This window comes from Hyperolius riggenbachi, chromosome 1, assembly GCF_040937935.1.
Source record: "Hyperolius riggenbachi isolate aHypRig1 chromosome 1, aHypRig1.pri, whole genome shotgun sequence".
NCBI lineage: Eukaryota > Metazoa > Chordata > Amphibia > Anura > Hyperoliidae > Hyperolius > Hyperolius riggenbachi.
In genome coordinates, this window is record NC_090646.1 from 650,919,809 (window position 1) to 650,936,302 (window position 16,494).

The 16,494-nt window shown below is 47.1% G+C and overlaps 1 protein-coding gene across 1 annotated transcript in view; it reads right to left on the minus strand.

The window, feature by feature from the left end:
* UBAP1 (ubiquitin associated protein 1) overlaps nt 1-14,306 on the minus strand; it is a 61,335-nt gene extending 47,029 nt beyond the window's left edge. Inside the window, exon 1 of the mRNA XM_068251705.1 lies at nt 14,173-14,306. The gene's annotated coding sequence lies outside the window, so the exon portion shown is untranslated. The remainder of the gene's footprint in view (nt 1-14,172) is intronic.
* Nucleotides 14,307-16,494: the final 2,188 nt, after the last annotated feature.

The following is a 16,494-nucleotide window of genomic DNA, read 5'->3' on the forward strand; positions in this document are numbered from 1 at the left end:
AATCCCCGACTGGCTCAGTCTAGAGGCCCATACACACGTCTGATTTTTGCGGACGTGTCGTTTAAACGTCCCGTCGTTCAGTCGTTCGCCCGCCAAATCGGGCGTGTGTACAGACTGTCGTTCGCGTGATAAGACTGAGTTTGAGCGATCCCACTCAGTCTTATCACACAAACGACAGTCTGTACACGCGCCCGATTTGGTGGGCGAACGACTGAACGACGGGACGTTCAAACGACCCGTCGTTCGCAAAAATCTGATGTGTGTATGGGCCTTTCGTTTGACCTGGAATCATTAGAACTGAGTCACTCTTCTGTGGAGTCTTTTCAAGCCCAAGCCTGCCACCTCCTGGCTCAGATTTCCTGCTTTGCATACTGAGAGCTGTGATGACACGGGAGGGGCTGCTGCTGCTGAGAGAGAATCTCTGAAACAGACACGTGTGGCAATATGATCTGTGTGCTCTGTGTGCACTCTGCATATATACGGATGATGACTGCAGTTTCATTCCTATGAGAGACTTCCTACAGGCAGCTGCACATCATACCAAAATGAAAGTACACAGATGAAAGGCAGCAGCCTAGTCTCATATAGCCTAGACAGCACATCCAGAACAACCGTTAACCCGGAAGCAGAAGGGATTTGAGCCGGCGGTCATATTTGATTTTTTCTGGAGCAATAATGGATAAAAACACACTAAAAAAGGCACACCAGAGCGGCGAAATTATCAGGTAGAGCATTTATTCTTTACAAGCCATCGACTGATATGTTTATTTTGTGTGAAACGTTTATCTCTGGTTCCCTTTAAGCCCCCTTTCTATGGGCAGAACTTGTGCAGCTGCGATTTCGTGCCACAAATCCATGGCAGATTTGCCAAAGGGGAGGGTCAGAGCTTCAGAGCTCTAACGCTGGATAGTGTACTGGCTAAGGGCTCTGCATTTGACATGGGAGACCAGGGTTTGAATCCTGGCTAGGGTCAGTAACTATTCAGTAAGAAGTCCTTGGGCAAGACTCCCTAACACTGCAGGGTGGCCTCTTGAGCGTATCCCAGTGGCTGCAGCTCTTGAGCGCTCTGAGACCAACAGGAGAAAAGCGCTATACAAATGTTAGATTTATTAATGATTTACCGGTGGTGGGTAAGTTACTGTCGCTGACACCCGTCGATCCATGCAGAAGGAAGATAGAGCTTTGTATTCAAGGGTTTCCTCGTTATAAAATAAGTACTCTTTTATTCCCTGATTGTTTTCCTCATACTGCATTTTTTCTGCCCAGTTTTGTAACAGACTGCAGATGTTTTCGAGGTTGTCCCGTACAGGCAGGGTTAGAGCCGTGTGATGAAATCTCCTCTCCAGAGAGCCTCACACTGCTGGGATATACAATGGAGGCACTCAGTCTGATTAATGGCTTTAAGCAACGTCCCGTGTACCTCACCGAAAATATCTCTGACTTTGCAGGAGTCCATTATATTTAGCTGCTAAATTGCAGGTTTATAAAGCGTTGCATAAACACAAGCGCACAGCTCGGTCTCACATTTTACTACAGGCAATCATTTCACCAACAAAAACCTTCAATACCCACATGGACGAACTGATTTACAGCAAGAGCCCATTCTGTGATCTCAAATGATAAATGTAGTTATATTTCATTCAATCTTATGTTTTCTGGGATGCCCACTGGCAAGGTAGAAGTTCATCGTTTCCCAAGGTAGGCCTGAAACCCACTAGGAGTGCTTTTCTGAGCGCTTTGTGATTTGAAAAGCTCTTGCTAATGTAATGCTATGGGTGTGATCCCAGGGATATGATTTTAGAAAAAAAAATCCCCCATTGAATTAGCAAAAGCTTTTTCAAATCGCTAGGGCTTAGAAAAGGCTTCTAAGTGAGTTTGAGCCGTAACTTTGGATGCTTCTCCTGGACCTGTTAAATTCTGCATGAAAGTAAAGGATCTGTTAAAGTGGATCCGAGATAAACTTTTACTCATTGCATAATTGTGTTCCATTCATATAGTTTATAGGCCTTCCGCAAGCCAAATACTTTTTTTGTTTTGTTTTAATACTCCAATTCTCTATAAACTAAACAAGCCTCGCCCACAGCTTTTCAGGGGGCTTATGGGAGCTCAGTCTGGGCAGGAGGAGGAGGAAGTTACTAGCCATTGATTTCAGAGGCAGAGGGGAGGAGGAGAGGGGACTGAATTTACACACAGGCAAGCTGATAGCATCTCCAGCCCTCAGCCTGTGACAATGTGACAAACAGAACATGGCTGCTGTCATTGTATCACAGGAATAAATAATCATACACTTTTAAACCTGTTTGCAGCTAGATTTGCAGAGTAAACTATCTAAACTTTAGATAAGATATAAAGGCAAGTTATTTGTTATAGTTACTTTTTCATCTCAGATCCGCTTTAACAAAACAAACCCCGCCATTCCCACATAACATCAATCCTTTGCCTACTACACCGGCTACCCATAAAAAGATACCTGAAGGAATTGCTGTAACTGCATCACACCTCCCACAACCTCAGATCAAAAGGATCCAATAACTTGCCCATCCCCAGAGTCCAACTAATCTTTGGAGAAAGAGCTTTCTGTCATGCTGTCTCTATCCTTTGGAATGCCCTGCCAAACTTATTGAAGACAGCTCCAACCCTGGACACGTTGAAATCAAAACTGAAAAGCCACCTGATTGGTCTGGCATGTATAATCATACCATTTTTCACCCTGTACACATCACTATGTACTGAACTGAGACAAGCTTATGCGCTTTGGGTCCTACAAGAGAAAAGCGTTTTACAAAGGTTTCGTTGTTGCGTTTTAAAAACAAAGATACAACCAGGGCTGTGGAGTCGGTCCAAAAATCCACCGACTCAGACTCCTCAGTTTAGGATTCCACCGACTCCTCGACTCCGACTCCTCTAATTTGCATATTACAATTTTGTTGATTAAAAGTATGTAACATGAAATTCGTCTCTTAACTGCCAACGCTTAGGAATTTTACAAGACAACTGAAGTGAGAAGGATATGTAGACTGCCATATTTATTCCCTTTAGACTAAAACTAGTCCTTGGTAAGAGTACTTGTAAAAGGTACAAACCGGAACAAAGAACATCTATCAGGCCCTAGGCAATGTAAGTGTGGGTACATGTAAGAGTGATGTGCAGGTACTCTGCAGGGGAATGAGGAGATTCTTCCTCTATTACACATTCTTCATGCACAATCTGAACCAGGTTTATGGGTGACAGACAACACCTCTGTGTTCAATGTGCACAGCATTCTCAGTGGATTCCCTGCAGCTCTGTGGGGAGTGCATATGTAAAGTATAGTACTACTGTGTAACAAAGTAAACCTGAGACAGATCAAATTAAAGTTTTATACATACCTGGGGCTTCCTCCAGCCGCCTTCGGGATAATCAGTCCCTCGTTGTCCTCCTCCACCACCTGGATCTTCTGCTATGAGTCCAGGTACTTGAGCCAGTCGGGCGTAGTACGCATGCACACACTCTGCTGCTGGGAGCGTACTACACCTGTGCAGCACTATTGCGCAGGTGCAGAATGTTCCTGGCTGTGGGAGCGGCATGCGGCCGGACAGCGCTGACTGGCTGAATTACCAGGACTCATAGCAGAAGATCCGGGTGGTGGAGGACAGCGAGGGACTGATTAGCCTGAAGGGGGCTGGGGGAAGCCCCAGGTATGTATAAAACTTTACTTTTCATCCGTCTCAGGTACCCTTTAATTTGTAGTCACCAAACCAAATTTTAACTACATATCAATTTATTTGATTTCATCAGCAAAGGGAGTGCATACATTTGCATAAATCAGCATCAGTGCAGAATTATTTCCATCTCATTGACCATCTCTATTAGTGACACAGCTACACATCAGGCTTTATTCTTACAGCATAGATGTTATTTAGTATATATAAGAGATTCCTGTGTACACATCATATATACAGTCACAATCAGATGTGTATATCTGACCTTAAAAATACGGGGACTGCTTTATTGAAGCAGCACAAGTAACTCATTTTGATTGGTTTATTTCATTTTTGTGGACTAAGCACAGCTATTACAGTATATATACATTATTTTTAATGACTATTATCTGAGAAATAAAACATTTTATCATATTTTCTATTTTAATTACAGTTACAAATTCATTAGAAGTCGGAGCATTTTTTCCCGACTCCGACTCCAGGCACCCAAAATTGCCCGACGACTCCACAGCCCTGGATACAACATCATCATATAAATTCAAGTGAATCAAAGATCTTGCTGTGGAAATCCCTGAATCTGTATATGTAATGCACACTTGATCCAGTTCTAAAATAAATAGTGTATATCCAAGTAAGTAAAAAAAGAAAAAAAAATCCCTGGGTTGAAAAAAAAAAAAAAAAAAAAAAAAAAAAAAAGATCCGTCTATGGAGCTCAACCAGAAAATATGGTACAACACCAGCCTGCACCCTCACATATCTGTTGATCCAGAGGAAGGCAAAAAAAAAAAACCCGTTGAAAGTTTAGGCCTCTTTCACACTTGGACGTTGCGTTTTAGAGGACGTTAAGATCGCATAACGTGCCCCTAACGCAACGCATGGTGGTGCTGAAGTTGGACGTCAGATTGAGCCGCGTTATGCAGCTCTTGGTGCGCTGTTTTTGATCTATCTATACTGATAGAACAGCCGCACCAGGATAGTGATGGGAAGTATGGATCTTTTCAAGGATTCAGATGATTCGAATTGGATTATTGAAAAGATCCGGATCTTTGAACCGAATCATTTGAATAATTTTACTAGGGAAGCAGACTGGGTGAAATGACTAGCAGGACAGGACTTTCCCTGCACTGTACATTCTGTATGTTCCTGTTTCTTCCAGACAAGACATCCACTGTGAACCGAATCTTTCATTGTGATGATCCGGATGATTCGACTCACAAAAAAGATCTGGATCAAATGAACGATTCATTCATGATCCTGACAACACTATGAGTCCAGGTTAAGTCAGCACAGTGCAGTGAATATTAAATAGCCATGTGGCTAGTCACTGAGCATGTGCAAGCAGTCCAACGCAGCTAAAGCCCAGTATAACGCACAGCATGCTGCACTTTCCAAGAACGTGCAGCGTTACAATGTAACGCAACGTGGGCACTGTGAACAGCCCATTGATTTTTCATTACTGTGCGTTGGGCTGCGTTACAGGCTGCTCTAACGTGCGCCTGTAACGTCCCACTGTGAAAGCAGCCTTAGGCCAATTAGCCCTAAACGGGGCAAAAATCCCTTCCTGACTTAGAGCTGGTCCACACTAGGTCCGGAAACGTATCCGTGGCTGCGTTTTTCAAACCTGATGAAAAACGGAGTCCCGGATACTAATGTTGAAAATAGCAGCCAGCCTCACCCAAGTAAAAAAACGGATCCGTCTGCGTTTGCGGGGATCCGTTTTCAAAACCTGAACGGAAGGTCCGGATCTGCTGCATTTTCACGCAACGGATCAGGACCACGGATACACGCAGGGGTAGTGAAAAGCAATGAGAAAACGCAACTCCAGCTCCACAGGCAAAAAACTGATGTGAAAACGGATAGCCTGAGCTTTATGATTGGCCCAAAAAAATCCTCCCAGTCCTTCCTAATGATAGAGACGTTTTCTGTCAGGGAAAAACTGAACGGAAACTGATGCAAAACTGATGCACCTTCATCAGTTTGCAGTACGAAGGTACTTCCCCTAATCTTCCCCTGATCCGGACTGCAGTGTCTGTCCTGCAACTGTGTCTAGTGTGGACCAGCACTAAGAGGAAAGTTAGATAAAATCCCTGGATCAACACTGAATCACCTAGTAATTATAGTCATGGATGTCCTTCAATGCAAAGAAATCATCCAAGGCCCTTTAAATGACCGCTAGCATGGAAAATTATTCAAGATACCCATTTGTACGTTAATTATGCTGGTTTCAGCATCACAAACTATTCTTGCAACTATATATTTCAGTATATTGGTTACTGACCCTGCCCTCCCAGTGATATGGCATTTATCGCTGGGATCCTCCATTGAGATGAATGGCACCATTCATCTCAACGTACTTACTGTTGAGTGAGCAAGTGGTGCTTTCGGATCGAATTTTCCCTAAACGCCTCGCGTAGCTTCTAGCGTCTGTTGCGTTCGCAGCTACACAGCCTAGGGACTCAAGAAGTAACAACAAACTGACGGCAATGTGAGACGCTGGCTGTGTGAGCCAGCCTCTCAACTTGGCTGCCATGTCATGCAGCCCATCTGCACCAGAGCACTCTGGGAGATTAGCTCACTACACGGTGGGGGTAAAAATCCTTCATTGATTCACACTGCAAGCTATAACTATGGTCAAAGTAACAACTTCAGACACACATCTCAGAGACAATGTAGGATGTTGGGCCCGACCACTTGTGTTGTCAAGCAACGCAGAAGTGCGTCACTTGCATAGTTGGCCGTTGTGGTGCTGATATAATTCAATTGCAATAAATGGAATTGCACTGCTCAGTGCACCAAAATGTGCGGAGCACGGATTTGCCATGACACACTGTTACAGAGTGCATAGGTAAACACATCAGACAGTACTGTCTGTACACTGTCTATTATCCTTGCGTATTGCAGAAGCGTTGTGTCGCTTAAATCAGCAATGCAAAAGTGGATAGGCCCTTAAAAGGGATCTTAGAAACTCCTGGTTTCAAATAGCTTAAAGGCTGCCATGTTTGAGAAGCTAACCCCCCTGCTCCCTTTTCACTGCCATTATCCATCGTTGGTGTGAAGTTCATCGACTGTGACTTATGTTATCTGTTTGACGAACAGTCTTCCCCCTCCTCTCCCCTCCAATGCTGAATGGGTTTGTTTGATCTTAGCTCATGGGCAATGAAGTCTAATTACAAAAGTTCTAATCTGCCTTACATTTTCAGTTGCTTGCGACCGCCTTGTGTACGGAGCAAGTAGAAGTAGTAAAAGAATACAGCATGTAATTAACCCTTAAAGAGATTGAAACCTCGCAAAAACCCATTTTTTACTACACAGTCCTTTTTAGTATTAATGCCCTACCTGAAACGCTGCATCCCGCGGGCTTAACACTCAATTAATCCCCCCAAAATCCCCTGGGGAAGATTCGGGGATCGCTTCAGCATAGAGGCAGAGCTTTGTGCAGTAGCTCTGCCTACTCAGTCAATCTAGGCCTGAACGATAAACCATTTTTGGACCGAAATCGCGATCACGGAAATGACGATTCCGTGATCGCCATAGCAGCGATTTTTATCCCCCTCTTCAGTCAGCCCAGCATTCCCCGCTACCGCTCAGTGGAGCAGCGGTTAGCGGCGGCTCAGCGCCAGTACTTTCAGTCGCCGTGACGGAAGCAGCTCTCTCTCCCCCAACTTCCGCCTACTAGTGTGCAGCCAATCAGCAGGGCGGATGGCAAACTCCGCCCACAGGCTCTCACACTAGCGGCGGCTGTCTCCTCCCAGTACCTCTACATCACTAGCTGGGCGGGCGACAGACTCCGCCCGCATGCCAGGCTGTCAATCACGTTGTGTCACGTGCGGTAGGCTCTCACTCTTGGGGCGGCCCACTTCAAGCAAGGCTATTTTGTATTAAGGGTGACAAACTCTGCCCGCAGGCTGTCACTCGTCGCTCACTCCTCTCAGCGCTTCCACATCATTTGCTGTGTGGACAGCAGACTCCGCCTGCACGCCTGTCTTTCAAGTTGTGTATCGCCTCCGTCTCCATCAGCATGACAATGATGATGACTGCTGTGGTGTGACTGTGGTGATCTATTCTTTCTGCAGCCTGTAAAGCTGCAGTGGGGCACTTTGAATGTGTACAAACTAAGGTGGTTTTCATTTCCTTCCTATTCCTTTGTATTTCCTTCATATTCCTTCCTATTCATTGTGAATTTAATGCTAAGGCTTGATTTGAAGAAAATCGTGAATCAAAATCGCAATTTCTGACAGAAATCGTGCGATTCAATCTTTTCCTAAAATCGTTCAGGCCTACGTCAATCTGCGCGGATCTCCGCCTCTCCCCGCCCCTCTCAGTCTTCTTTCACTCGATCAGCACAGATTGATTGGACTGGAGGCAGAGCTACGGCCCAAAGCTCTGCCTCCCCCAGGCAGCAAAATGCAAGACCTGGAAAGTTGTGGATTTTTGCCCTGGGAGTTTGGCGGGATTCATTGAGTATTTAGCCACGGGGATGCAGCGTTTCAGGTAGGGCATTAATACTAAAAAGCACTGTGAAGTAAAAATGTTTTTGGTTTTTTTTGCGAGGCTTTAGAATCTCTTTAAATGTAAAAAAAAAATGGAGGTAAAATGCAAGTTTTTTTTTTCCATAATGGGAACATTTTTAGCGTGCATTTTTAATTTGCTTTTCTGCTGCCCTGGGAGTTAAAAATGATTCTTGGTTCCCTTTAGGAACATAATGAGAACTGTCACTTGACTTCTGCCTCTACGAGATGGGCCCAGCCTTTTGTGGAAAATCATTAATCACATGACAGATTAACACACATCCCAACAAGACACTCCATGAAGCATTACCGCTCTGTCCTCCTGAAACAACATTAATAATTGAATCATTTTGCTTTAAATATTCATAATGTCACTCATCGGGGACAGAATGGGCCAAGTGGGTGGGGAGAACGCAAAAAGATTTCCCACAAAACGCAGCTACCTCTGCTCTACTCCTGTCAGTTCTCGTAAAATGGACTGTAGAAGAAAAAAAAGCTGCACAGGAAATCTGTTTTGTCTCTTCCTCTCTGTACAGGAAAATTCTTTCAATTATTTACCTCTCATATGACAGGGCCGCACTAGTGTGTAAAGACGAGCGCAAACCAGATCTGAAATCTGATCTGACAAGTCGGCAGAATTCTTTTGGGGGTCTGCAATCGTAAATGGTGGTCTGGAGGTCACCGTGGGAAGCCTCAACAGTATCCAGAGGCTTCCCTCTTAGGTTCGATCAGGTTCACTCTAAGAAAAAATATGGGATGCCCCTAGGAGCAAGAGTGTTTTAGATGGGAACTGTCAATGTGGATATACTGGACTAGTAGGTTTTAAACAGATGACGTTAAGGTTTTTTTTTTTTTTTTTAACCAATATCATGTATTCATTTGTGCGCACGTGATAGAAGAAACTAAGTCCAAAGGAGAGCTCACGGTTTTGTCTGAATCCAGCACCCACGGGAGTAGCTACTACTGCACAGCCAATCTCAATGCAAGAGAAACGTAACTAGCTGCAGACGTCACATATTATTACATAGTCTCTATATAGCACCAACATCTTACGCTGCGCTGTACAGAGTACATTATCTTGTTACATAACTGTCCCTCGGAGGGGCTCACAATCTAATCCCTACCATAGTCATACGTCTATGTATGCATCACGTAGTGTATGTATCGCAGTCTAGGGCCAATTTATGGGGAAGCCAATTAACTTATCTATGTTTTTGGAATGTGGGAGGAAACCAGAGTGCCTGGAGGAAACCCATACAGACTCGAGGAGAACATACAAACTCCGTGCATATAATGCCCTGGCTGGGATACGAACTGGGGACCCAGCGCTGCAGGGCAAGAGCGATATCCACTATGTCACCATGCTGCCCAAGCAATAATTTCTGCTCTCATGTACCAAGGCAAGTCATCTCACTACAGCCAACACTGTGATCCAGACTTTCTTCTTTCCACCATCTCCGCACAGGCCACACGTCAGTCAAATATCAGGCACGCTTCTGCTTTTAAAGGACCACGAGCGTGAAAATAGTAAAATTTTAAATAAATGTAAACACATACAAATAAGCAGCACGTTTCTTCTGGAGTAAAATGAGCCATAAAATACTTTTCTCCTATGTTGCCATCGCTTACAGTAGATAGTAATGTGAAAGAACCGACAGCTTTTGGACTAGCCCAGGTTTTGGACTTCCTCAGTCTGGTCATTGGTAATCAGGTATGCTGGGAAAACATGCCCAACTAGGGATGGGCATTGAGATGCAAATATTTTTGAGTTGACGGATCATTATGCAAATTTGGTATGCACATTTATGCAACTTGAAATTATTTGCATCTTACTGACTGTCCCTAAGACCAACCACAACTACTTCAAGCATTAGCTTGCAACTGCTCATCCTTCAACCTGGAGTATATGGATTATAGCGCAGGAGATTTGGGCGCAGCCGGCGCCACCATAGACCGTTATAGGAATTACGGCTACGTATAGCAGCGCACAGTGAGTAACTTCAGCGCCGTCAGCAGACGGATCTTAAAGCGGATCCGAGATTAAACACTAACTATAGCAAGTAACTTGTCTATATATCTTATCTGAAGTTTAGATAGATTACACAGCATATCTAACTACAAACAGCTTCAAAAGTTTATGATGATTTATTCCTGTGATACAATGAGGGCAGCCGTGTTCTGTTTGTCACATTGTCACAGGCTGAGGGCAGGAGATGCTACCAGCTTGCCTGTGTGTAAATTCAGTCCCCTCTCCTCCTCCCCTCTGCCTTTGAAATCTCTGGCTAGTAACCTCCTCCTCCTGCCCAGACTGAGCTCCCATAAGCTACTTTTAAAACACTGTAATTCGGCCGCCAGCAACGGCTGGAAGCTGAATTACATAATTACCCACCATCCACGTGAATCTGGAGGGGGAATAGTAATTAACGCCTCCGGGACTTGTGCAAGAGCAGGGTAAGCTGTATATCGGCTGTATCCTGCGTCCAAGTCTCGCAGCGGCTATTTCTCTCGTATGCTTCAACCTAGCCTCTCCAGAGAAAAAAAAGATGCTAGACAAGATAAGATGCATGATTGTACAGAAATCAGTCACCCAAAACAGCTTCTAAAGTTCCAGGTGTTTACTGGGCTTAATAAACTCACACAGAAGACACACTGTTAAGGTGCGTACACACGCACTACTACAGAGAACAACGGGTCCGTCAGATCCTCCCGCTGGGCGGCCGATCTCCCGACAGTAGTGCGTGTGTACAGTCTGTCTGCAGAATGATAAGGCTGTTTCTGAATGATCCGCGGATCATTCAGAAACAGCCTTATCAGTCTGCACGCAGACTGTACACACGCACTACTGTCGGGAGAACGACCGCCCAGCGGGAGGGTCTGACGGACCCGTCGTTCTCTGTAGTAGTGCATGTGTACGCACCTTTAGCTCTCCAGAGCCGGCAGACCATTAGCAACGCACAATAGATAGCAGGGGGACGCATCAAAATATCACCTTATCAACAAGAAAGCACTTAAAACCCCAATAACACAGAAAGAGCAACATCATCCCCACTCTACACTCCCCCCTCCTCCCTATACTCAGAGTACACAGTCACCAATATAACTAAAAAGACAGCGCACCACCACTGCTATCACTGAAGAGATAGCAGTTTGTCACCATCCCACTACAAAAAACAGCACAACCTCACTACATAGGCAACACTGCCACAGCACAGACAACACTGTCACCCCTCACTACACAGACACCGCACTGTCACCCCTCACTACACAGACACCGCACTGTCACCCCTCACTACACAGACACCGCACTGTCACCCCTCACTACACAGACACCGCACTGTCACCCCTCACTACACAGACACCGCACTGTCACCCCTCACTACACAGACACCGCACTGTCATCCCTCACTACACAGACAGCACTGTCACCCCTCACTACACAGGAACAACACTGTCACCCCCTCACTACACAGGAACAACACTGTCACCCCTCACTACACAGGAACAACACTGTCACCCCTCACTACACAGGAACAACACTGTCACCCCTCACTACACAGACACAACACTGTCAACCCTCACTACACAGACACAGCATTGTCACCCCTCACTTCACAGACAACACTGTCACCCCTCACTTCACAGACAACACTGTCACCCCTCACTTCACAGACAACACTGTCACCCCTCACTTCACAGACAACACTGTCACCCCTCACTTCACAGACACAGCACTGTCACCCCCTCATTACACAGACACAACACTGTCACCCCTCACTACACAGACAACGCTGTCACTCCCTCACTACACAGACAACGCTGTCACCCCCTCACTACACAGACACAGCACTGTCACCCCCTCACTACACAGACACAGCACTGTCACCCCCTCACTACACAGACACAGCACTGTCACCCCTCACTACACAGACACAGCACTGTCACCCCTCACTACACAGACACAGCACTGTCACCCCTCACTACACAGACACAGCACTGTCACCCCTCACTACAGACACAGCACTGTCACCCCTCACTACACAGACACAGCACTGTCACCCCCTCACTACACAGACACAGCACTGTCACCCCTCACTACACAGACACAGCACTGTCACCCCTCACTACACAGACACAGCACTGTCACCCCATCACTACACAGACACAGCACTGTCACCCCATCACTACACAGACAACACTGTCGCCCCCTCACTACACAGACAACACTGTCGCCCCCTCACTACACAGACACAACACTGTCACCCCTCACTACATAGACACAGCACTGTCACCCCTCACTACACAGGAACAACACTGTCACCCCTTGCTACACAGACACAACACTGTCACACCCTCACTACACAGACACAACACTGTCACCCCCTCGCTACACAGACACAGCACTGTCACCCCTCACTACACAGACACAGCACTGTCACCCCTCACTACACAGACACAGCACTGTCACCCCTCACTACACAGACACAGCACTGTCACCCCTCACTACATAGACAGCACTGTCACCCCTCACTACATAGACAGCACTGTCACCCCTCACTACATAGACAGCACTGTCACCCCTCACTACACAGACACAGCACTGTCACCCCTCACTACATAGACACAGCACTGTCACCCCTCACTACACAGACACAGCACTGTCACCCCTCACTACACAGGAACAACACTGTCACCCCTCACTACACAGACACAACACTGTCACACCCTCACTACACAGACACAGCACTGTCACGCCTCACTACACAGACACAGCACTGTCACCCCTCACTACACAGACACAGCACTGTCACCCCCTCACTACACAGACAACGCTGTCACCCCCTCACTACACAGACAATGCTGTCACCCCTCACTACACAGACACACCACTGTCACCCCTCACTACACAGACACAGCACTGTCACCCCCTCACTACACAGACACAGCACTGTCACCCCTCACTACACAGACACAGCACTGTCACCCCTCACTACACAGACACAGCACTGTCACTCCTCACTACACAGACACAGCACTGTCACCCCCTCACTACACAGACACAGCACTGTCACCCCTCACTACACAGACACAGCACTGTCACCCCATCACTACACAGACACAGCACTGTCACCCCATCACTACACAGACAACACTGTCGCCCCCTCACTACACAGACAACACTGTCGCCCCCTCACTACACAGACAACACTGTCGCCCCCTCACTACACAGACAACACTGTCGCCCCCTCACTACACAGACACAACACTGTCACCCCTCACTACACAGACACAGCACTGTCACTCCTCACTACACAGACACAGCACTGTCACTCCTCACTACACAGACACAGCACTGTCACCCCCTCACTACACTGACAACGCTGTCACCCCCTCACTACACTGACAACGCTGTCACCCCCTCACTACACTGACAACGCTGTCACCCCCTCACTACACAGACAATGCTGTCACCCCTCACTACATAGACACAGCACTGTCACCCCTCACTACACAGGAACAACACTGTCACACCCTCACTACACAGACACAGCACTGTCACCCCTCACTACACAGACACAGCACTGTCACCCCTCACTACACAGACACAGCACTGTCACCCCCTCACTACACAGACAACGCTGTTACCCCCTCACTACACAGACAATGCTGCCACCCCCTCACTACACAGACACAGCACTGTCACCCCTCACTACACAGACACAACACTGTCACCCCTCACTACACAGACACAACACTGTCACCCCTCACTACACAGACACAGCACTGTCACTCTCACTACACAGACACAACACTGTCACCCCCACTACACAGACACAACACTGTCACCCCTCACTACACAGACACAGCACTGTCACTCTCACTACAAGGATACGGAACGGCCCCCCATAATGTCCCGGGGCTCTCTGCTTCCCCTGGTCACATAGCAGCCAGGGTCCTTCACTCACCCACAGTTCTGCCGCCCCACACCCGCCGCGGAATCCTCCCTACAGCGCCAACTCCCCGGCCTCAGTGCGCGACGCCATCTTGGAACACTTCCTCCTTCCTCCGACAGGCAGGGCGTGACGTCAGCGGGCGCCTAGACTCACGTGACCAGCAACAGCGCGGCGCGCAGCGGGAGATACCACCAGTGACAGGAAAGTGGGGGGTGCTGGTGATGTTAGACGAATAGAAGCGGCGCCAGCTGTGGCAGGAAGTGAAGAGGGAGTTACTGGCTACGAATAAAAAAAAGCAGTTATAAGTAATTATCACGGGTATAGGAAATAAATTCCCAATGTAACAAGGTATACCAGGAAGATACCAACGGTGCTTGTATGAGAGAGAGAGCCATGTAAACTCATTGGTTAGACAGGGATGTTCCAAGTCCACTTGGACAAGACCAGGAGATACCAACTCTGATTGCCACAGGGACAGGGAAACAAAATAGGTTCTAACATTAATCAATACCTAGAACCACTAGGGAAGTTTAAAGTACTAAAAGAGATTAAAAAAAAAACCCTCTATAAAGCCTTGTTCACATTATAGGCGTTTTTGTAACATTTTAAGCGCAGGCGATTTTCAAAATCACCCTGAAAGTGCTTGTGCAATGTTTCGCTATGAGAGAGATCATATCAGAGCGGTTCGTTTGCGATCCAATTTGAAAAGCGGTGCTTGGGCCATTTTTGAGGCGATTTGCCTCAATGGAAGGTATAGGAAAAACGCAAAACGTTCACAAAATCGCTTTGGCAAGCGATTGTGTGAGCGTTTTTTTTTTTTAAATACATTGTCAAAAGACGGAAACGCTCTGCAAAAGTGCTTACAAAGACAGCCACAAAACCGAGGGAATGCACAGAAAATTGTGAAAAAAAAGCCTCCCGCGGACGGACACGTGAGCCCAACGCAATGTGAACAAGGACTTAAAGGAGTTATCAGGCATAAGGAGTAAAATAAGGGCTACTTACCCGGGGATTCGTCCAGCCCCAAGCTCCCAGCATGTCCCTCGCCGCAGCTCTCCCTGCAGCCGTTTGCCTCCTCTCCTTCCCGGTCTGCGGTGATGATGACGTCACCGCCGAGTGGACCGGAGGGTACGGCGCAGGCGCAGTACTGCACCTGCGCAGTACGCTTCGGTCCACGTGGCAGTGATTGACAGCGCTGCTCGCGCAGGCGCAGTACAGGCTGACCTCCAGGTTGGCCTGACGTCATCACCGCGGACCGGGAAGGAGAGGAGGTGAACGGCTGCGGGGAGAGCTGCGGCGAGGGACATGCTGGGAGCTTGGGGCTGGACGAAGCACCGGGTAAGTTGCCCTTATTTTACTCCTGATGCCTGATAACTCCTTTAAATAGCAATGCTAAATGTAATGTAGCCTTCAGGGCTCGTTCCCACTATCGCGAATCCGCATGCGTCCAATGCATGCGGATTCGCACATGTAATGCAAGTGGATGGGCCTGTTTCCACTGTAGCGTTGTTGAGGTGCGTTTTTTTCAGCGGTAAAAAAACGCACAAAAGAGCCAACGAATTCGCCTGCGAGTGGAATGCATGCGAATCGCCGCTAATGTATTTAATAGTAAAAACGCATGCGTTTGTTACATGCGTTTTTACCCGCGATTTCGCGTGCGATTTCGCACCTTTTTCAATTTTATTTTGCCCTGGCAGTGTCATGGTTAATTTCGCATTTCACCCTGCCATGCGAAATCGCGGTTAAAAACGCATGTGGAAACGCATCCGCATGCGTTTTTACAAGCGTCGGAATGCCGGCGAAATCGCGTCGCAACAGTGGAAACAAGCCCTAACAGAAGGCATTTGCAACAATTCAGCTTTAAAGGAATACTGTAGGGGGGTCGGGGGAAAATGAGTTGAACTTACCCAGGGCTTCTAATGGTCCCCCACAGACATCCTGTGACCGCACAGCCACTCACCGATGCTCCGGCCCCGCCTCCGGTTCACTTCTGGAATTTCAGACTTTAAAGTCGCTCCCGCTGATGTCACCAGGAGCGTACTGCGCAGACCCAGTATGGTCTGTGCCTGCGCAGTACGCTCCTGGTGACATCAGCGGGAGCGAGTAAACGACAACGCAAAAATCTATTAACCCTTCGCACACTCACATGCAAATGTTCAAACAAATGCATTCACAGATTCACTCATCCAGGCACAACTGTTATCCCTACAGCTAAATTAAAAGCCAGGGTTTTAGTTCACAGAAGAATGCATTCTTATGCTTAGTCACCTATACTGCGCAGAAGTACCCAGGTAAACATAGGTGTCCTAACTCTGGCCCTGTAACATGCATAGT